Raw genomic sequence first — 24,037 nt, 5'->3', positions numbered from 1 at the left:
GAAAAATTTCATGACTTCATCTCTCCTGACAGCTGCATAATATTCCAGTGTGTATATGTACCACAGTTTCTTTAGCCATTCATCTGTTGAAGGGCATCTTGGTTGTTTCCAGAGTCTTGCTATGGTAAATAGTGCTGCAATAAATATAGGTGTAAGGAAGGGATTTTTGTATTGCATTTTTGTGTTCCTAGGGTATATTCCTAGGAGTGGTATAGCTGGATCGTATGGGAGCTCAATTTCCAGTTTTTGGAGGAATCTCCACATCGCTCTTCAGAAAGGTTGAACTAGTCTCCATTCCCACCAGCAGTGGATAAGAGTTCCTGTCTCACTGCATCCCCGTCAACACTGCTTGTTCTCATTCTTTGTGATGTGTGCCAGTCTCTGTGGTGTGAGGTGGTACCTCATAGTTGTTTTGATTTGCATCTCTCTGATGATTAGTGATGTGGAGCATTTTTTTCATGTGCCTTTTGGCCATTTGTGTTTCTTATTTATCAAAGTGTCTGTACATTTCTTCTCCCCATTTTTGATGGGATTAGATGTTTTTTCTTGTAAAGTTCTGTCAGTGCCCTGTATATTTTGGATATTAGCCCCTTATCTGATGGGTGTTGGATGAATAGTTTCTAACAATCAGTGTTTGGCTCTTGTATCCTGGGCACTATTTCCTTCCAGATGCAGAAGCTTCTCAGCTTAATATATTCCCATCTGTTAATTTCTGCTTTCACTTACTTGGAGAGTGCAGTTTCCTCCTTGAAGATGCCTTTAGTCTCAATGTCATGGAGTGTTATACCTACGTGTTGTTCTATATACCTTATGGTTTAAGGTTTGATATCAAGGTCTTTAGTCCATTTGGATTTTACCTTCGTACATGATGTTAGCTGGGGGGTGTCTAAGTTCACTTTTTTTGCAAGTGGCTAGCCACTTGTTGAAGAGGATTTCCTTGCTCCATTTAGAACTTCTTGCTCCTTTATCAACGATTAGATGATTGTATGTCTGGGGAACATTCTCTGAGTACTCAAGTCTATTTCACTGATCTGAGGGTCTGTCTTTATTTCAATACCAAGCTGTTTGATAACTATTGCTTTGTAATACAGTTTAAAGTTGGGGAAAGTAATGCCTCCCATATTCTTTTTCCCAATAATTGCTTTGGCTATTCGATCATGTTTATTGTTCCAAATGAGTTTCAAAAGTGCCAGATCCATGTCTTTGAAGAATGTCATGGGTATCTTTAGAGGGATAACATTAAATCTGTACAATGATTTGGGGAATATTTCCATTTTAATGATTTTAATCCTGCCAATCCATGAGCAGGTTATGTGTTTCCATTTCCGTGTGTCCTCTCTTATTTCTTGGAGCAGAGTTTTATAGTTTTCTGTGTATAGGTCCTTCACATCTTTAGTCAAGTTGTCTCCAAGATATTTGAGTTTGTGTGGCACTAATATGAATGGGGTTGTTTTCTTAATGTCCATTTCTCCCTATTATTATTGGTGTATAAAAAGGCCATTGCTTTTTGTGTGTTAATTTTGTAGCCTGCCACCTTGCTATGAGTCTATTGATTCTAGAAGCTTTTTGGTAGAGTCTTTAGGGTTTTCTAAGTAGAGTATCATGTCATCTGCAAACAGTGAGAGCTTGACTTCTTCCTTTCCTATCTGGATTCCCTTGATATCTTTTTCTTGCCTGATCGCTATAGCAAGGACTTCCAGTGCTATGTTGAATAGGAGTGGTTAGAGAGGACAGCCTTGTCTTGTGCCAGAATTTAGAGGGAAGGCTTTTAGTTTTTCTCCATTAAGAACAATATTTCCCACTGGCTTGTGGCAGATGGCCTTAACTATATTGAGAAAGGTTCCTTTCATTCCCATCTTGCTGAGAGTTTTGATCAAGAATGGGTGTTGGACCTTATCAAATGCTTTCTCTGCATCTATTGATATGATCATGTGATTTTTATTTTTCTTGTTGTTGATGTTGTGTATTATGTTGATAGATTTACAGATGTTAAACCAGCCTTGCATTCCTGGGATGAAACCTACTTGATCATAGTGGATGATCTTCTTAATGAGGCATTGAATCCTATTTGCCAGGATTTTGTTGAGGATCTTTGCATCTGTATTCATCAGCGATATTGGTCTGTAATTCTCTTTTTTCGTAGCATCTCTGTCTGGTTTAGGTATCAAGGTGATGTTGGCTTCATAAAAGCTATTTGGAAGTGTTCTCATTTTTTCTATTTTATGAAAGAGTCTGGCCAGGATTGGTAGTAGTTTCTCTTGAAAAATTGGAAAGAATTAATTAGTGAATCCATCTGGGCCTGGGCTTTTGTTTTTGGGCAGATATTTGAGTACCATTTTAATTTCATCAATGGTAATGGGGTTGTTTAGATATGCTACATCCTCTTTATTCAACCATGGGAGGTTATAAGAGTCCAAGAATTTATCTATTTCTTCCAGGTTCTCATTTTTAGTGGCATAGAGTTTCTCAAAGTAGTCTGATTACCCTTTGAATCTCTGCAATATCGGTAGTGATCTCCCCCTTTTCATTGCTAATACGAGTTATCAAGTTTCTCTCTCTTTCTTTGTTAGGTTTGCCAGTGGTCTATCAATCTTGTTTATTTTTTCAAAGAACCAACTTCTGCTTTCGTTGATCTTTCGGATTGTTTTTTGGGTTTTCACTTCGTTGATTTCTGCTCTCAGCTTTTTATTTCCTTCTGTCTCCTTATTTTTGGGTCCTTTTGTTGAGCACTTTCTATTTCTATGAGCTGCGTTATTAAGCTATTCAGGTAGGCCCCTTCTTCCTTCCTGATGTGTGCTTGCAAAGCTATAAATTTTCCTCTCAGTACTACTTTTGCTGTGTCCCATAAGTTCTGATAGCTTGTGTCTTTATTATCATTTGTTTCCAGGAAAGTTTTGATTTCCTCTTTGATTTCATCTCGGACCAACTGGTTATTCAGTATGAGGCTGTTTAACTTCCAGGTATTAAAGTTTTTCTTCTGTGTCCCTTAGGAATTCATATCTAATTTCAGAGCTTTGTGGTCAGCAAAGGTAGCCTGCAAAATTTCTATCTTCTTGATATTATGGAGGTATGTTTTATGTGCTAGTATGTAGTCTATTCTGGAGAATGTAACATGTATATTGGAGAAAAATGTGTATCCAGGTTTCTGGGGATGGAGTGTCCTATATATATCTACTAGGCCTCTTTCTTCCATTTCTCTTCTCAGGTCTAGTATATTCTTGTTGGATTTCAGTCTGGTTGACCTATCCAGTGTTGACAAAGCTATGTTGAGGTCCCCCACAATTATTGTTATGTTATTGATATTATTTTTCAGATTTGTCAACAATTGTATTAAATATTTTGCTGACCCCTCATTCGGTGCATATATGTTTAGGAGAGTGATTTCTTCCTGCTGTACATATCCCTTGGTTAATACAAAATGTCCATCTTTGTCTCTTACAACTTTCCTGAGCATGAAGTTTGCATCATCTGATATAGATTCCAGCTCTTTTATGGGTGTTGTTTGCTTGGATAATTTTCCTCCAGCCTTTTATTTTGAATCTATGTTTGTTCTGACTATTCAGGTGCGTTTCTTGTAGGCAGCAGAAGGTTGGATTGAGGTGGTTTTTTTTTTTTTTGTTTTTTTTTTTTTTTTGGTTTTTGGGCCACACCCGTTTGACGCTCAGGGGTTACTCCTGGCTATGCACTCAGAAATCGCTCCTGGCTTAGGGGGACCATGTGGGACACCGGAGGATCGAACTGTGATCCATCCTACGCTAGCGCTTGCAAGGCAGACACCTTACCTCTAGCGCCACCTTTCCGGCCCCTGGATTGAGTTTTTTAATCCATTTAGCCACTCTGTGTTTTTTAACTGGTGCATTTAGTCCATTGACATTGAGAGAAAGAATTGTCCTGAGATTTAATGCTATCTTTATATCAAAATTTATTATGTCTTTTGGTCAGTCTTGTATTAAAGTAAATCTTTCACTTTTTCTCCTATATTGGTTTTGAGTCTGTTGTTTGTCTGTGAAACGATGTACTCTTTCTTCAAACCTCAAAGTGAGTTTTGCTGGGTGCAGTTTTCTAGGCGAAGCATTTATTTCATTGAGTTTTGTCACTATGTCCCACCACTGCTTTCTGGCCTTGAGTGTTTCTGGTGACAGGTCTGCTGTAAATCTCAAGGATGTTCCCTTGAATGTAATTTACATTTTTGATCTTGCTGCTTTCAGAATTCTGTCTCTATCTGTGGTATTCTTCATTGTGACTAGGATGTGTCTTTTGGTTGGTCTCTTTTGGTTGCTACTCTTAGGGCATGCAGGATTTGATCACATATATTCTTTAGCTCTGGAAGTTTCTCTTTAATAATGTTCTTGACCATTAATTCTTCTTGGAAATTTTCTTCCTGGGTCTCTGGGATTTTAATGATTCTTAAGTTGTTTCTGTTGAACTTATCATAGACTTCTATTTTCATGTGTTCACATTTTTTGGCTAATTTTCCATTGTCTTTTCATTTGCTTTAAGTTTTTTTCCAATCTCTTCTGCTGTATGGAGTTGTTATTTATCTCATTTTTCACAACACTAATTCTATTTTCAGCTTCTGTTACCCTGTTGGAGTGCTTATCCATTTTGTCATTCAATTCATTTACTGAGTTTTTCAGGCCTGTTATTTTACCTGTTATTTCAGTATGGAGTTTTCTGATTTCTTTTTTCTTTTCTTTTCTTTTTTTTTTTTTTTTTTGGCTTTTGGGCCACACACGGCGATGCTCAGGGGTTACTCCTGGCTGTCTGCTCAGAAATAGCTCCTGGCAGGCACGGGGGACCATATGGGACACTGGGATTCGAACCAACCACCTTTGGTCCTAGATCGGCTGCTTGCAAGGCAAACGCCACTGTGCTATCTCTCCGGGCTGAGTTTTCTGATTTTTGTCTTCATAGTTTCTTGGTTTTTACTAGTGTTCTGTTCAAGTCGATCCATGGTTTCTTTAAGTTTTTCGAGCATCTTCTTGTCTAAACTCTTTATCTGAGAGATTGATTAGTTGGTTGGCCGTTTTCTGGTCATCAAAATTGTCATCTTCATTCTCTATGTCTGATGCTGGCCTGTGTTTTTTTCCCATTGTCACACTTGTATTGTGGGTTTTTCTACGTGTTGTGGTGGTATTCATTGTCTAAATAATGTGTGCAGCCACGCTTCTCTGGCTCCACCCTTTCTGGGTGGGTCGACTGCCTCTAAGGAAGGGGAGCCCTCCGTGGAGGAAACCTCACACAGGATCAAATCTTAAGCCCAAACACACAGCAGAGAAGACAGTTCGGATAGAAATGCTGGGCTTCAGTGATCCAGCACAGTTCCTAGTGTGATTTTTTTCTTCTTGTTGCAGTGGTGTTCTTTCACTAGAAAGAGCACATGGCTGCGTAGTGAATTGGAGCAGCTGTGCTCTTTTGGAGCCTCTGGGAGAGCGAATTTTCTGGGCCCTTTTCTCACAGTCCGGAACCACTGGGCAGGCATAGATTTTCCCAGGCTGACGTCACAAACGGGACCTGTCTTCTGCAAAGTACTGCTTATAGCCGGTTTTCACCATTGGAAGCAGTTTCTTGGCATTCTGGCCTGTGAATGAGCCTCTGGGAGAGAGAATTTTCTGGGCCCTTTTCGGCCCACTCCCGGAAGGTTCAGAGACAGGACACAGGCAGCACTCACAGTTTCTTACAGTCAGGAACCACTGGGCAGCGGATTCTCTTATCTTCTGAAAGAGTCTTTGTGTTCATTGAATTGTTCATATATTATTGTTTAATTTCATAGGCTAATCTCATTGATTTCTATTGCTAAAGCATTAAGTGTTAATTTTAGGTCTTCATCTGTGAGACTCAGGAGTTTTGATGATCTTGAGATTTTCCTCGGTTTCCCTTCATATCCCCATTTGCAGTTGTCCTTCATAGTTTCCCCATGGTTCTTTACATTTAGTGGATTGAACAATGAAGTTTTAGATTCACCATTACTTAAGAAAGCGATCTATTGAATTGATTATAAAAAAGGAGGCTATAACTATATCTGCAATATAGGTTATTTTCCTAAACATGAGAGGTTATCTGAGTATGAGAAAAATTGCCATCTAGTAACTTGTTTTAGTTGACTGAGTTTTGAGGCTTATATTGTCTAAGAGAAAGAAGTGGGACCATCTTCCTGGAAGTATTACATAAATTATAATGACTCAATTCCTTCTGGGGACAGGAGGGCAGATGACCTAATGTCAGGATGGCTGGCTGGCAGTGCCTAGAGCTTAGGGGAAGGGATTGGTAGTGGCACTGGGAGCCTGGAGAATCCTGCTTCAAATCAGGGACCAGAGGTCCCTCTCATAATTAGGAAATTTTTTAAAAACTAATAAAACTAATTAAGTTATTAATTGAAGGATAAACATTTTTTTTTTCGGCCAAACTCAGTGACGCTCAGGGGTTACTCCTGGCTGTGCGCTCAGAAATCGCTCCTAGCTTGGGAGACCATAAAGGACTCCAGGAGATTGAACCATGGTCCATCCTAGGCTAGTGTGTGCAAGGTCGATGCCTTACTGCTTGTGCTACCACTCAGACCCCAAGGATGAACATTTGAAGATAATACTAATTTTATACCAAACACTCCTAGTAATAGTAACCTGATAGAAAATACAGCTCTTTACTCAAGGAATGCAGAATGCACACATTTACTGGAGCATCAATTTTAATGTAGCAGTGGGAAAATATACATATAGGCTCCACTTCTACATGATATCAGTGGAAGTAGAAATGTCAAAAACGTATAAAACAATTATAACTTGGAAGATCTTAAGTGAGAAAAATTAATACTAGTAACATTTAGAACAGTGAATGAAGTGAGTCAGGCATGAAATAGGTATTTGTTGGATAACTTGAATGAAGGACATAAAACACCCAATATACTAAGTTACTCAGAAGGAACACTGTCTCAAGCTTAAGTGCTTACTCTTGTATACCTCTAAGAGAGCATGCATGCATTTTCTCTCTTTTTATTTTTTATTAGGTATTCTTGTACCTCCTAAATTTATTTATTCCATTACTTATCCTAATACAACCACCTCGAAAGCCTTCATTAAAATATTCAAGTTGGCTATTGGAGGTTGTCATTACTGTTCTCTTTAAATAAAAATATTGAAAGGATTTGTCCTTCTTAAAAACATAGCTCAGCCTGAAAACCTATCATTAAGGTTGAGCCAGAGAGGTTGGTCCTCCAGAATTCCACATTCTGAATATAGATCTACTATAGTAAAGAAATATCTCTGAGTCAAGTGTCTGAAGAACAAAGTGTGATTTAGCAAGAATTGCCAATTTTATGACTGCAATTTAAAAAAGTTGCCTCCAAACCATCTGTCAGGAGTATTTCTTAAATTAAAATCATTCCCACTGATTCTTTTGAAAGTAAATAGTTGGTATCCAAGAACCTCCCAGAATAAAGCCATTGCAGTCTCCCCAGGATAGAAAGCTGTATCTGTGTGGTTCATTTCTGCATGCTCAGGGTCTGCATCTCACAAGCATGATCAGTCCTGCTGCTGTGAAATGAGAGGAAATAATGTTACAGTTCAATCAGACAATGAGCCTGACTTTATGCTTATTTTTACAGTTAAGGCTGACCTTAGACAAGCTCCAAAACACTTGAAGCTTATTAAACATTCCTCAAATAAGCTTTGGATAAAAACCTTAATATAGACCAACTCTGCTTCGGTATTTTGCAGCTTAAAGCTCTTCAGACTTGAACATTTTGGAGTCTTCTCAGTGGGCATAGACAGTCTCCCTCCAACCTCTGTACTGTTGGAAGCCCCAGTAGCCACACCAACATCCAACAGCTGCTGCCATGTAAGCACATTGGCACGGCCCTACATATTCATGACCAATTTCAGAAGAGATGCAAACCAAACTGCTAAAATTCAAGGTTTTACCAGTATTCTGGTCGAAAATTCTGGGGCACCTTTGGGAGTGGGGCAGGACAAGTTCCTGTCTTGCTGAAACCCCAGCAAGGCTCATCCTCACCCCATGACCACCACCATGCCAATGACCCAACTTCACTGCCTCATGACTGACTAATCTCTGCAGAGACCCCAAACTGATGAAAATTCCAGGCACACCAGATTTTGATCTGAAAACTCTGGGGTTTTCTTAGATTGGGGGACGGGTAGCCTCTGGCAACCCTGGTAAGGGCCAGTAGCTGTAACAATATCCCACATCTGCCACCATGTTCTACAGATCATAGTTGCAGCCATGTTTATCAGCTGAGTTTTACAAATCCTTAGATTTTTGGAGCACATGGTCCCACGCAGCCAAGTGACACTCTAAATTCCTCAGTACTGACACCCCCGTAGGAGCATATCAAATTAGATAGAAATGTAGCACAGAAGCCAACTAATCTTGGTAAATAAAAACAATAATACAGAGGCTCAACTAGCAACAAACTGTTCAGTAAACCCTCAAAGATTTAAAGACCCCACTGTGTGATATAACAATTTTCACAAAATTTCTTTTACTGAAGTATTTTTTTTCAATAATTCTATTAGTTGTAATAAGCAGTAAATTATTTTGTGCCTACCAAAATTGGGATTGGGTGAAACTGGAGACAATGGTGGAGGAAATATACCCTGGTGTTGGATTGATGTTGGAGCAGTGAATGCCAAAAACAACTATATTATGAACAATTTTGTAAACTATGGTGTTTAAATAATGAAAAAAAGATCAGATTGAAAAAAAATGATTGTTGTTTCTTTGAAGTCAGGGATTATTCTTAGCACCCTATAGATGTGAGGCGTATACTTTACTAACAGCAACACCCCTGCAATATATCACTTTTATTTTGACTTTTATTTTTTGATTGTGTGTAAGTGAATGTATGCATATATGGAAGTGCACCTTGAATAGAATCCAAAGTCTCATTTATGCAAGGCTTGCTATCCACCACTGAATTATATTCTTGGTTCCTAAAACTCCCCAGAATTAGAACTCTCATAAAGATAAAGCTAAGCCTGAGGTTGCCTCGATGGGACAAATGCTAATTATTAATTTTTGCTTCCTGTTGCTTGATGTTAGTATTTGGTGGGGGTGGAGAGAGAGTGAGACAGTGTTTTGATTATTCATGGGAACTTTCTTTACTAACTACACATAGTTTGGAAATAATAAATACTTCATTATATGGGAGAATCCTCAAGGCAGAACACAGGCCCATGTCCTATATCTGGTGGTGAGATGAGGGAACCTGAACTTCTCAGAGGAGAGGAAAAGGAAAGAAACAGTAGACCCAGTCTTGACTGAAAATGGTGCCCCATTTATGGTTGTTTTGCCAGTCGATGTGCCCTGGACAGCTATTTACCAAGAAACCCTCAGGGGAAGGGACATCGGAAGAAGAATAGAAAATAAAATAAATATTGCCATGAAGTTGGAACATGATTTCAAATGCATTTACATTATGCTTGTCTTACATTTATCTATGTATTTATTTATATAGTTAATGATATGAGCAAGTATGAAAAATCATGCTCAACTACTAGGCTATGCCTCAGTCTTCCTTTATATTCCTTTAAATTTTTTATTGAATCATGGTGAGGTACAATGTTATAAAGTTATTCATGATTGAGTTTCAGGTGTGTGATGTTCCAACACCAATCCCTTCACCAGTTTCCACTTCCCTCCACCATTTTCCCCAATTTCCCTCCTGCCCCAGTCTTGCCTCTATAACAGGCATTTTTTCCTTCTTATACACTTTAGTTTACAATATGATTAATGAGAAGGTATGATACATATCCTTTATACCTCCTTTAAACACCTCTTTTTTCCTACAGGGTGTCTGGCTACTTCCCTCTATCTTTGTCATAATGTTCCTTTTCCTGCATCCTACTGAGGACCAGTTCTCATGCTCTCTTATTTCTGTAACCTTTGGGTATTTGTATTCACCAATTATGTTTCCTTATGTCTTACATATGAGAGCAGTCATTCTGTGTCTACCCTCTCATTTTGACTTCATTCACTTCACTCAGTATGATACTCTCCAGATCCATCCACCCTGCAGCAAATTGCATGACTTCATCTTTTTTTTTAATGCCCAGATCTTCCCTCCTTTAAAAAAGCTTTAAAAAATAAACCTCTAAAGATATTAATTTAAAAAACAATAAATCTCTAATGTAAGCATTTGAAGAACCAGTGTTATCTCTGGTCTATAAACATGCCTCCATTTTCTCAAGTTTTGTTGTATACAAGTTTACTCAAATGAAAAATTGTGCTTTTACTAGTGCTGGTTATAGAAGGGGTGCTGCATGCAGCAGGAGATACCGTTGGTCATTCATCTATAAGCACTGTGTGAAATTAATGCCCAAAGGGAGGAGGCATGACCCAGATGGGATAGATATTAAGATTTTCTTTGCAAGCCACGCCAAGGGCAGGGACATGCTATTGGAAAAGCAGGTTTTTGGGGCAACAGGAGCTGGAAATCCACCATGGTTGTAGACAGACCCTGTAGGTGTTTTGTTTTTGTTGGTTTTTTTTTTATCATGGCCAAAGTAAATTACAAATCTTTCACAGTGATATCTAAGGTATATAGTGACAATAAATGAGGGGTAATCCCGCCACCATTGTTGTCCACCTTCCACCCCTGTTTCCAGCATGCATCCCATATCTCCCTCCCCACTTGTATAGCTTGTTGTAGAATGGGCATCGATTCTGTTGTCATTGACTTTGAGTTTGGAGTTCAAGTCTGATCTTTTTTTTTTTTTTTCTTTTTAGTATTTTTTTTTACTAAAAGTTTGTACAACTGTCTAGTCTTGGTTCATCCATTTCCCCCTCAATTTGTGAGACTGAGTAAGATGATTCAAGTTATGTGGTTCTGTTGGAGGTAAAAAAGAAAGAAAAAAAAACTGGGAGTCCATCTAGGTATTATAAATATATATTTAGAAGAAAGAAAGGAAAAAAGAAGAAAAAGGTAACCAAAAAAAACCCTACAAAAAACCTCCAAAACAAAGCAGCAAAAACAAAAAAAACAAAGTACAAATAAAGAACAAACAAAAAACCAGAACCAGCAACTACAAAAAACAAATAAGCAACAAATGAAAACAGAACCAAAACAAACAAAAAACATAAAATAAATACCCCCAAACCAGCAACTACATAAAAAAGTTGGTGTTTCTTTTTTCTTTCTTTCTTTTTTTGTATAGGCACAGTAAGTATTGGGGAAATTAGAACAGAAATTTCCTTGGACTAAGAGGTACGAGGTTTCTCTGCCCTTGAAGCATATTGTTTTGTTTTGTTTTGTTTTGTTTTGTTTTTAAATGCATGGGTAGGGGTTGGAAGGAGGGTAAGTGGAAGCGAAATGAAAGAGGATGGTAGTAAGATTTTTGCGAACCCTTGTTAAATGGGCTGGCCTGTCACTAGCAGAGTGACTGTATAAGCTGCTTAGTTCCTCCTGGTCTCTCTTTCCTTGTTTGTCAGATGGGAACAATAAGAGCACTTACAGCATCAGATTGTATTAAGTTCAAGTGGATATATGTAAAATATTTAAGTCTACATTTGCCTTCTTTTCCCAAATCACTAGCTTATGCTGTGATTTAATTAGTTTATCTAGTTTGGACCAACTTAGGGCTGTTTTTAAACATACATTAAACAGCACTTCATTGCCTAAATAAAATGTTAGACTTTATTAGAAAAGGTTGGCCACTAAGTGTGAGTTATTTGACTAATTCAGTGTTAAAAGTAATTTAAAAAAATTGGAAGGGGTTTTGTTCCAGCTTTGGTTTCTTGATAATAGTACCTCATTCTCTTAACTGTTAAACAATTTTGAAGAATTTCACAAATACTTGATTACAAAACCCGGAATGGGTGCATATGGAAAGTAGTTTTCTTCTGGACAATCTTATCATTTGAACTCCAGTTCAACTGAGGGCTGGATGCAGAGGGCTGTACAACTCTACAATGGATATAAATGCCCTCAGGGAACAAAAGGTGCTGTGAGTTTTCAAATAACTCTTTGGTAAAGAACTCAAAGGCCAGGGCGATAGTATGGAAGTTAAGGAACTTGCCTTACAAGTTGTAGGCCCTGGGCATATATGGCCTCCAACAAGCACCACCAAGCATAATTCTTAAGCATAGAGTCTGGAGTAAGCACTGAACACTGTAGCTCCTAATCAAAAACCAACCTAACAAACAAACAAAAAACAAAACTCAAAACATCCAAAACCTCAAAAAGGGGGCTGGAGAGATAGCATGGAGGTAGGGTGTTTGCCTTGCATGAAGAGGGACGGTGATTTGAATCCTGGCATCCCATATGGTTATTCCTCCCCCAGCCTACCAGGAGTGATTTCTGAGTGTAGAGCTAGGAGTAACCCCTGAGCACTTCTGGGTGTGAGCCAACCCCCCCCCCCAAAAAAAAAAATCTTAAAAGGACTTAAATGTAAATTAGGCCAGAATACATTTCTGAGAAATACAGGAGTGATGGGGAATGTTAGCTATTCAAAGAGAAAGGGGAATACAATTACTTCTTTTTAATTGCTTAAATCCTGGAGTGAGTATTTAATTTTTTTTTTCAGTTACACTTAGATACCTCCTTTACTGAAGGTAAAAAAAACCTTGGTGCTAGTTAATTTTAGATGTAAACTAGGAATCACATGAAGACATAATCATTATGTCCAGCATATAAATTATTGTATATATTATTTTTAGAGACACAGTTAACCTTTGGTATATTTTCACTGGTGTCTTCTTTCTTAGTCTAGGAGAGGGACTAAAAAGTTATTCTATAGTGTTCTTCTATTATTAGCCTATGATTAAAAGTTCTCTGTTGGAAATTAACCCTGGGAATAGCATTGATTGGATTCTGAATTTGAGTAGAAAGGTTTTGTAAGCTCATTCACACATGGCTGTGACCTCAGGAGTAGAGTGAGCTAAAAAGAAATGGGTTGTTTTAATCCAACCTTAGTTATGCACTTATTTATAAGATATGTTTTTAGGACAAAGATTGTGAATACCTCACATACCTGTTATAGTCTATTGTCATTATTCATGAGAGAGAAAGACAAAAAGAAAGTGTTAATCTTGATAATTTCCAAAATTAGAATCAGACTTTGGGTTGGGTCTTGCCAAAATAACTTAGTTTCTCTGGAGATGGGTTCAATAAATAATTCAGTCTTTTGGTATAGGTTAGCAATAATTTATGAACATTTTATCTATGTCTACAGAGCTTAAAAGTAAAGAAGCAATGGCTTAGGTGACCACAAAGGAGAGAAGACAGGTGGTCAGTCATCAGAGATATACAGTTATTGACTTGCTTGTTTTCCTGTCTTACCTGGTTTAACTCATCATATGCTCCTTCAACTTTTTCATCACATGTACTTTTCTCAGCAAATTTGATTGCAAAACTGTTTTCTTCCCTTTTGAAAATGAGCAATGTTTCTATGAGTTGAGTCTAAAAAAAAGCTTTCATAAAATGCCTAAAATCTAAAGAGTGGAAAAGTTATATTTAGAGAATTCCACTTTCTTTAAGTATTTTGGGGGGATTTGGGTCACACTTGGTGGTGCTCAGAGGTTATTCTTAGTTCTGTGCTCAGGAATTACTCTTGGCTAACTTGGGGGACCTATATGGAGTGCTGGGGATTTACACAGGTCAGCTGTAAGCAAGACAAATGTCGTGCCTACTATATAATCACTCCATTCTCTGAAAACTCCCATTTACTGTTTACTTCTATTTTTCCCCACAAATCCAGTTCTTTATCCCAGGAATTACCTCATATTCTGTAATTTTTAGACTTGAGCAACCCCAAACTTACAAAAGAGTGACAGTCCCCTCCCCAGACCCACCTGAAATTTCTGATTCAGCAGGTATGAGGTGAGGTCTGAGAAGGGACTTGTGCTTCTAACAAGTTCTCTATGATGCTAATACTCCTGGTCCCTGAAAGCCAAAATGAAATCAGTCTTGGGCCCAGAGAGATAGCACAGCGGCGTTTGCCTTGCAAGCAGCCGATCCAGGACCAAAGGTGGTTGGTTCGAATCCCGGTGTCCCATATGGTCCCCCGTGCCTGCCAGGAGCTATTTCTGAGCAGACAGCCAGGAGTAACCCCTGAGCACTGCCGGGTGTGGCCAAAAAAAAAAAAAAAAGAAATCAGTCTTTTCTCAGGTCTTCTCAGGGAATTGCCCTCTGAGGCCCTACTCACAGCCTTCATTGCTATCTGAACCATAGAGTAAGGTAAACTCATAAAAACTATTCAAGCTGTCTATATATTTTTGTAGGTTTAGTTTACTTCTTTTCTTTTTGTTTATTTTTTTTTTTTATTTAGGAACACACAAGGCAGTACTCAGGGCTTACTCTTGGTTCTGTGCTCAGTGCTCAACTCTTGGTGTTTCTTGGGGGACCATATGTGGTGCCAAGGTGACCATAGTGAGCCCTGGTTGACTGTACAAAGCAAGTGCTCCACCTGCTCTATTATCTCTCCAGCCCTCTCAATGAATTCTTAACTGTACTCTAGTGTCTTGAAGTGCCTGTCTTCTCTCTTTTCTCTGGATAACCCATTCTTCAGTCTACTAAGTGCTTCTGACCTATTCTTTCCTGTAACCCCTCATCTTAGGAAAACCTTTCTCCACCTTTTCCCTCTCTCTATGTAAAAGGCAGGAGTAGAAAAGGGGAACAATAAAATAACTTAAGAGTTCTATACATCTCTGCTTTTCTTCTTAGTTCCCCAGCAGCTGACTTTATGAGTGCTATGCTCTGCCAAAAGGGGAATATTAAATCATAATACTGACTGTTATTTTGTGTGTGACCTGGAAGACCAATGATACCAAATAACATTTTCTATTGTCTGAGTTAAAAATAGCCCTACAGAGAGTCTAGTAAGATAGTTAATGGCAGATCTTAACCCTCCAGGAAAGGCCCCTACTAAATCTCTTCATTGTTGGGTGTGAAGAAATTTCTTGTTTTCCCTGTATGTGAGAAACCTTGAGAATATTTATCCTTCACTTCCCAACATATATAAATACCAGAATCAGAGAGGTACAAGTACGTACACACACAGAAAGAAAGCAAAAAAAAAAAAATCAGAGATAAAGTAATATATTATTAAAAAAAATCCTCTTTTTTGTTTTCCTCCTACATATGATATATACACTCAAAGCTCTGCCCTGATGGCAGGTAGAATCTTGCTTTTTTTTTTTTTTACAGAGAACACTTAGAATTCCTCTCATTTGTTCCCAAATGATGCCCCAACTTCTACTCTGAAAAACCTCTTTGAAAATCTTGCCAAAAAACAGAATCTTGTACCCTCACCTTATGAGAGCCTGAAAATTCTAGTTTATTCTTTACTTGAAGGACATTATTTCCTTTGAATTCTACAGTAGAAGAGAAGATATTTAAGATCTTATTAACCTGTTTAGAGTATACAACTTAGAGAAACATGACCAGTTAGTGGTGCTAGAAATGTTTTATTCTACTAGTCACAGTAAAATAAAACAAGATCTCTTTCAATGGGACAGGATATATACATTTGACCTTTTTCAAAATAGAAAATGTAAAAACATAGCTTGATTTTACTGGACAATATTTCTTATCTAGCCATGAAGTGGGTTAGTAGCTAACTGTAAAACTTAAATGGCACTTAAAAAAAAACCACTTAAATGGCAGATGTGTGGTTTGGACAGGGCAACTCTATTATAATGGTTCTTGTTCTTATATTATTACTTCCTACTTTCAGCCCTGAAAGAGAGTTTGGAAGCCATTTAATTGAGCATGCACAGTCTATACTAATGAACAAGGTCCAAAAGGGTTCATATTCAGCCTAATTAAAAGAGAAAAAAATAAGGTCCTTTGATACTTGCCTGGATGGTTTTAACTTTTTTTTTTAAGTTTAACACTTTAAAAAAAAAGTTTAACCCCTGAAGGAGATGAGCCCTAACTTTTAATTTTTATTTTTTTTAAGAAGTCTGGCTTCTTAATAGATACTGCTGAGAATTGTAAAGTCATGCAGTAGAAAAATAGCGAAGTGTCTTTACGTTCCAATTTTCCCAAGAACTAAATGCCAGTTTTTTGCTTCATAATTTGAAACTAATAAGACAACAGAGAAGGTCCTGAAGTAGAGGAAGGCTTCTCTACAGTTTTAGAAGCCTCAGAGTGAGTTAAAAAATATCTTCCTATATGATATGGGAACTTAGAAAGGAAAAAAGGAAGTGAAAAAGTAAAAAAAAATTGAGGCCTGATTTCTGTTTCCTTCTTGAGTTTTTATGCTAAGCATGTAATTCTGAAGAAGCAAGACTCAATGATGTGGTATCTTTGGTGAAAAGAAAGGAAGAAAGTGGTGAGGAATATGAGAGAAGATGAAGAAGACGAGAGGCACCTGCCCTAGCAAATGCCATATCAGAGTATAATGACTTAATTGGTGGAAGCACCATCTGAATGTGGCCTCAGTCACATGTTTAGGCTGAAATTCATCTGTAATTTGACCTCATTTACATAAGAAACAAATTGTAAGCATGGATTTTATGCCAGCATAGTATTATGAAAGTAGGAAGATAAGTATGACATAGATCCTGCTTTCAAAAAGCAGAGAGATGGAGCACTAAGGTGCAGGATAGAGTAGCTCTACTATTAAAATCAAACACTTGGTTAATATTCTGTGCTCTGGGTTATCAGAAAGCTGAACTCGAGGTCCCTCATCAGGGACTGGCTGTTTGTTATCAGTTGATTATAGAAGCAAGTATTTTTAACTGTCAGTTTAGGATCATTGAAAATATTTTTCAATTTTAGTTAACATTTGCATCCTAATTTTGTTGAAGGCCTTCTTCCCACTCACAAATCTGTGCTTATTTAATGACCCATTGTTCTTTTTATTTGCAACTAAGTGATGGCATGTGCACTTTAGGGATTTGGAGACAAACACAACTATGTAAGAGGTCTCATAACCCTCTAACTGTAAATGGAAGATTAATGGGCAACCTGAAAAAAAAATACTACTAATGCTCTCACTAAGAACTATCAATAATTAAGTTATATATTTGAGTTTGCTCTCACTAAGAACTATCAATAATTAAGTTATATATTTGAGTTATATATTTGGTATTTGGAACATGAAAAAAGGTAGATATATGTGTCTCAAATAAGAAACATGACAATTTTATAAGTAATTGATTTTTTTGTTTGTTTGTTTAGTTGGTTTGGGTTACACTTGGCAATGCTAAGCTGTTACTCCTGGCTATGGACTCAGAAACTACTCTGGGCAGTGCTCAGGACCTATATGGGATGTTGAGGATAAAACCTGGGTTGGCTACATGCAAGGCAAGCACCTACCCTATATACTATCTCTCTGGTTCCAATACAGTTGGTTTTTTTTTTTTAATTATTGATAGGGGGCCAGAGCGATAGCACAGCTGTAGGGCGTTTGTCTTGCACGTGGCCAACACAGGACAAACCCCCAGTGTGATTCCTGGCATCCCATATGGTCTCCTAAGCCTACCAGGAGACTTCTGAGCTCAGAGCCAGGAGTAACTCCTGAGCCCCACTGGATATGACCAAAACCAAACAACAACAAAAAACAAACCAAAAATTTTTTTATTAAATCACTATGAAATACAAGTTACAAAATTATTCATGATTATCAATCATACAATCATTTTTTTTTTTTTTTTTAGTTTTTGGGCCACACCCGGCGGTGCTCAGGGGTTACTCCTGGCTGTCTGCTCAGAAATAGCTCCTGGCAGGCACGGGGGACCATATGGGACACCGGGATTAGAACCAACCACCTTTCGTCCTGGATTGGCTGCTTCCAAGGCAAACGCCGCTGTGCTATCTCTCCGGACCCCTAATCATACAATTTTATACCCATTTCTTCACCAATATCTACTTCTCCACCAATGTTCCCAATTTACCTCCCACCCCAGCCTATCTAAATGGCAGAGGTGTTTTTTTTTTCTTTTTAAGCATGTAGTTTACAATACTGTTACTGTGCATGATAGCCTGCATGCTACCCTTTCAATAACTGTATTGAGTCATTGTTGTTTGTTTGTTTTTTGGGTTTTTCTTTGTTAGTGAGATCTGTATAACAATAACAATAAAACATAAGATTGGAATATTTTTCGTCATTCCAATTTTAGTAGAAGTGAATATAGAAAAAAAGTCTAAGCATATCAAGGATAAGGAATTTTAAATCTTGCTAGAAGATTACCAAAATAATGAATTGCTGCTGGGAGTTGGCTTGATAGGCAAAGGGTATGTTTTTCAACATGCTTTAATCTGAGACTTTTTGTGCCCCGGAGAACATTAATAAAATATGGCAAAAGAACTATGTGTCCCTTTCAGACCCCTGCTCTAAGAAGTAAATGAGGCTATTTAGTTTTCTTTTAACTATCTTTTAACTTGATGCAGAAGATGGAAAAGTCTGAATGTTTGAATGCTTACTCAGTCTACAAACCAGAAACACTTGTATTGACCCTTTGCATAATGACCAAAATTCTACTGTTTGTTGGATTTTATAACAACTCACAAATCTGTTGCTTATGCCAGTAGGGGCATTTGGCAAAGAGCCTCCCAGAGAAAAGAATATATTTCCTACCCACTGGTAATGGGCTTAGCCCTATGACTTTCTTTGTCTATAGTAGTACAAACGCAAATGACTTAAGTACATTTGAGGAAAAGCTTCCTGAGCTCAAGTATGACAGTACTATTGTTCTCTTCCTTGCTCTGAGAACAAAATATCTCAGGTGAAAGCTACTTCCTTAGGCTGGTGTCATTCAGCCTGGATCTTAGATGAAGATCCAAGGAGTAGAGCTTTAGCTGTCAATCAATTAATAGTAGGAACAAAAAAATAAACCTATTGACTAGATGATTGTCAGGAAATAATAACTTGGCAAAGATTGAACAAAATATTGTGCAATCCAATGACATTTTAATAGTTATCGAGTATAGCATCATCATTATTCCAACACTTCAAATTAAAAGAATATAGCATGGAAAATTAGTAAGTGGTGAACAGCAAACAAAATACCATTGTTTTAAAAACATGTTTTAATACAAAATACTCAAAATTAAAATTAGTATTATTATCTGACAAATCATAACCAAGTCAAATGCAATTAATAAATCCATTTTCAAACACAAATTGAAAAAAATTATTAAACCAGTGGGCCACCTTCTAGCCCCACCCTCTGTGTTATCTGACTCCTGACACTAGAAATTTCTTTTTCTTCTTTTGACACAGAAAACATGGACTGATACTCAAGTAGAGAAGACCCTATAAAGATGCCTATCTTTCTGTAACCCCCAAACTATTTACCTCTTTCTAGCCCTTATTCTTTATGGGATTGTAGAGAGGTGCAGATAGGGTAGGAACAAAGGGACATATTACTCCTTATTTTTTGTATATGAAATAAAACCATTTTACATTGTTGGAGTCTTTATATGAGGCAATGAAAGAAAAGAATGGGGTTGTTGTAGAGCTTCTGGACCTCTTGAAAACAGGTTTGTTGTGTCGACATATGGGCCTTGGACATGGGAAACAGTTAAAAGAAAAGATTGTGATGAAGCCAGTGTGATATAACTGCCCAGAGGCTCAATATCTTAATACCCTGGCACTATGAGCAAGGTACTAATCTTTTTCTTGCTTAACAGGATGGTTAGGTTTCTGAGATAAAGAGATTAATTAAAAATATTTTGTTATAAGATAAAGTAAAATATGATGCAATAGATTAGAAAGAGGTTTTGTTTATACTTACCTCTTTATTATACCTAGAATTTATTTTCATATTTTATTTTTGAAAATAGAAAAGTAAAAAAATGAATATTCAGAGACTGAAGAATAAAATGTTCATGAAGATGTCTAAGTTTTAGAAGACAAGAGATTGCAACAAATAGCTCTGCTAGTCTCCATGCTCTTCCCACGCAAGGATGTGAGAGAATACAACTTCACACACCATGCTATATGCAACCCATCACTGGTCAAATATGATAGATTGATATGCTACCTGATCTTCTTCTGACGAGGCCTCACTCAGGTACTATTGATTATGCATTTGACAGTTTATATTTGGAAGATAATTTCTATTTCCACCCTGATGATGGCCTCTATTGATTCATCTGTAAGCCTCCTGGAGAGGTTATTCATATATTCAAAGTAGAATATTCAAAGTAGAAAAACTGGATGATGCCATGGCCAAGTTTAGATCCTCACTGTACATGGAATTATATCACGTTATTCTGGCCATTAGCAACTTTCCTAAAGTAAACTATCAACTCTACACTCAAAGCTATTTGATGGGTGCTTTAAACATTTTTATTAAAATTACTCCTAACTTCTTGGTTTTATTAAAACTTGAGGGAGGAGGTTGGTGAGTTACAGTCAGTCAAAATCTTTGTGCAGTATGTAAAATTTATATCTAGGAATGGATGAAGTCAAGAATTAGATTACATATGCTTATGATTGGGCTTCTGTGAATACAATGATTACAAAATAATGAGGTAGTATAATTATCTTCCTTTCACCTGAAAAGTATTTAATATAGAATTAACTTCATCTTATTTGTTGAAATAATACACTGAATGTTTGGTATATGCTGCAGTAGAGATTTTTAAAAAAATGAAATTCCAACCTTTATTTAATAGAGCACATGTATTGAGATTCAAACACTGTATTTTGTTGAAAGTGCTTTTACACTTATGCCACAATTATTTCTACTCCAACCCTTTCTGTTTGCCCAGAAGAGAAAATTGTAGTTAGAAGGGGTAGAAAGGAGGCCATAAAAATGATGGAATAACCAGAAGGACTATAAAAAACTAAATATTGATCTTTATTCTTTTAGTGAGGACTCTCTCATTTCTAAGGATGCCATTACAGTTAGGGTGGCATTAGTTAATCTGATCTGCTCTTCAGCTCTGGCTCTACTCAGCACTGAAAGAACACTTCGTTCATATATTTCAGCTGACAACCAGAGTTTCAAAAGTGAGATTAGCGTGAGCACGTTCCTCTTTCTGTGTTATGTAAGATATTCTAGGTATGTGGGACTAAAAGTCAATGAGTAAAACTTGCTTTAAAAAATATCACTAAAAACATGAAATGACACATTCAAATTAGTATCCTTCAGGGAGACACTTGATGGGATATAGTTTTGTTCTAGAAAAGAGACCAACTCAAGCATTTTGGAACTTTAATTTTTTAATATTTTATTGAAACAGTGTGATTTACATAGCCCTACATATTTGGGTTTCAGACATACAATGTTTCAGGGCCAATCCCATGACCAGTGTCAACCTCCCTCCACCAGTGTTCCCAGAGTTTATCCATGCCACCACCTTTGCCCCCAGTCTGCAACATAACAGGCTCACTTTAAATTTGGATTGTTAAAATTTGGATTGTTAAAATCTCATGATTTCATTGTTGTTGCTTTGGCTTGGATATTCGTTCTGTCTTTTATTTTAACACCACAAATGCACCTGAGTTTTCTTGACCCCTATCTTTCATCCTTTTATATTTGTTTTTCTCCTCCACTCAATTTCTTTCCTCCTCATTACTCTGGGGCCAAGAGTATGGAACTTTTCATTTTAGACAGTTGTTCTAAAACAGAGTTATGGGGCTGAAAATATAGTACAGAGATCAAGAGACTTGTCTTGAATGTGGCTGTGATAAAGTTTGAATCAAACATCACTTGAACTTGAAATTCACTTGAATACCACTAGCTATGGATCCCCAAACCAAAAAAAAAAAATAGGATTAGGATTTGTGAACCACTTATGGGTAATTTAGCATTTCACTTCAATTTTTAGCCAAGATGCATAAAATTGACACTTGTTTGCTTTCTACCCACCCCCATTAACTTTATATAACTTGGGATGTTAAAAAAATAAAACTTAGGGTATGGAGAGATAGTGCTTATCTTTTACATGGTTGACTCCATTTTGATATATGGCACCAGGAGTGATCCCTGAGCATAGGGCCAGGAGTAAGTTCTGAGCACCAGTAGGTATTACTCCAAGCACCCTCTCTAAATAATATAAAATAAAATTAATTTAACAACTATCTCTTGAGTGCCCCTATAGGTTGTGTTTTAGAAGCAAGGAATTTAGTGATTCACAACCCATTGTTTTTGACACAACTGATGTCTTCTCAAGAAAGATTTTTTAATCGGTGTCCTGGTTTCAAAAGAAATTGCTGAGACTCTAGTGTATCTACAATGAGCTGGAATAGAATCACTTCATGTCACTTTGCTCAGAATTGATGATGCTATATCTGATCACTAGGTTCAGGTGATTTCTACACTATACATAGACATAGATATACATTCATCCATCCATCTACCTACCTATATCTATATATATTTATTATTATCTATCTATCTCTTCATCTATCTACATATATATCATTCTACCTTTTTGAATAAGAAGTACTTTATGAGATAATATCTTGAGACTCTGTTAATATCTAGTTCCCAGCATTTCAAATGACTGGCACAAGTTCTTAGCTATTACGTCACAGAATTGTGCACGGAGATATAACTGCAACTCCCAGTTCCCAGTACTTTCAAGCTCCTATCTCATTCCATTCATTAGCCTGTAGACATTTCATGTATGATATGAAAAAAGTTTCTAAAGAATCTAAATAGATATGTGCTCTTCAAATCTTTATTGCATTGTGATTTTACTGAAAATAATTCTATTCTTTTTTTATGTGACTAAGACATTGAAAGGTACCAAATTTTTGCTATTGTTATAAAAAGAAAGCAGACAAATATGGTGGCCAATTTTCCTGCTTCCAAAGCATCAACAGATTTAATTTTATTTCTTTTGCCTTTATTGCCTTTATTTTGATTTTCTGTACATGTTTGTTGAATTAAAGAATCTTTGCTGGGTATGAGTAATTAAATTTTTCTTTAGAATCATTAACTATAACTCAAATAAATTAAAGTTTAATTTTATTTTTAAAATCACAATGTAGTGGTTGTTTTTTTTTTTACTTGAAATGAATCTCTCTTGTTGAGTTTTTCTAAACATAAAGAATTGTCCCAAAGACTTACTGTGGCAATGTCATCCAGAGGGTAATTATTCTAGGATTGAAACATTTAATAATTTAATGAGTTTGTAGATTTCTTATCCCCAGAATTAAACAAATAACCTCTAGGAATGTCAAATTTATTAATTATCAAATGGAATAGACTTTGGTTCTATTTTACTAACTGAGACAGGGTTCATAGATAACATTATTTCATAGTTATAAAGGACTCATTCCCCCAAGTATCCCAGACCCCATTCACACAGATACAAAGCCTTTCAAAATTCTGTTAAAAATTGTCTTCTCTGAAATATCCTACCCTCTGAATAAGATATTAAAAGAAAATTTATCATATTTTCTCTGAGATGAAGTGGCTAGTTATGGCCCAACAGGTAGTGGCTTTAGTTTATGGAATTTAATAAATAATAATAATGAATGCAAAGTTTCCATTCTATTGTAGTAATGAGTCATTAAAAATTATAGGGGAAGACTAAAGCAAAATAATGATGGAGCCTATAAATGGTTCAGACCTGGCATGTTATCCTGATATTTATTTGTACAGATTTGAGTTGACTTGGGTTGAATTCATATAAGTATAATCTTTGCCTTTAGTTAAGTTTTTTCTCCAATAGTATTTTTATCAAATGAAGAAACACTAAACTAGATTATAATGGCTCAATTCATGTCCTTGGCATTTAAGTGAATATTACTTAATGAAAAACTCTAAGGGTTTACAATTATTATTTCTTTTATTGAAAGATAAAAAAAAAACAGGCTCCAGAAGGTTTAGTCAATATCCTGTAGTATAATTTGGCTTGTAAATCCAAATAGCATGATACCAGAGTCTGAGATCCTGAGAGCCTTCTGGCAGGCAGTATCATTTCCCAGACAGGGCTGCCTTCCCATGGAGGGCTAGGAGATTTATAGTACCTGTCATAGGAAGATTGTTAATAGCTTCTCTTGAAGGTAATAACACTCATTGACATTGCCTATAGACCAGAATGCTAGTCCATCAAATGAGAAAGCTACTTGCATATGGCATTCCTTGTGCTTCTGGGAGATCAGGGCAGAAAATG

Source organism: Suncus etruscus, chromosome 12 (assembly GCF_024139225.1).
Source record: "Suncus etruscus isolate mSunEtr1 chromosome 12, mSunEtr1.pri.cur, whole genome shotgun sequence".
Lineage (NCBI taxonomy): Eukaryota > Metazoa > Chordata > Mammalia > Eulipotyphla > Soricidae > Suncus > Suncus etruscus.
Note: the sequence above shows the minus strand (reverse complement) of the source record.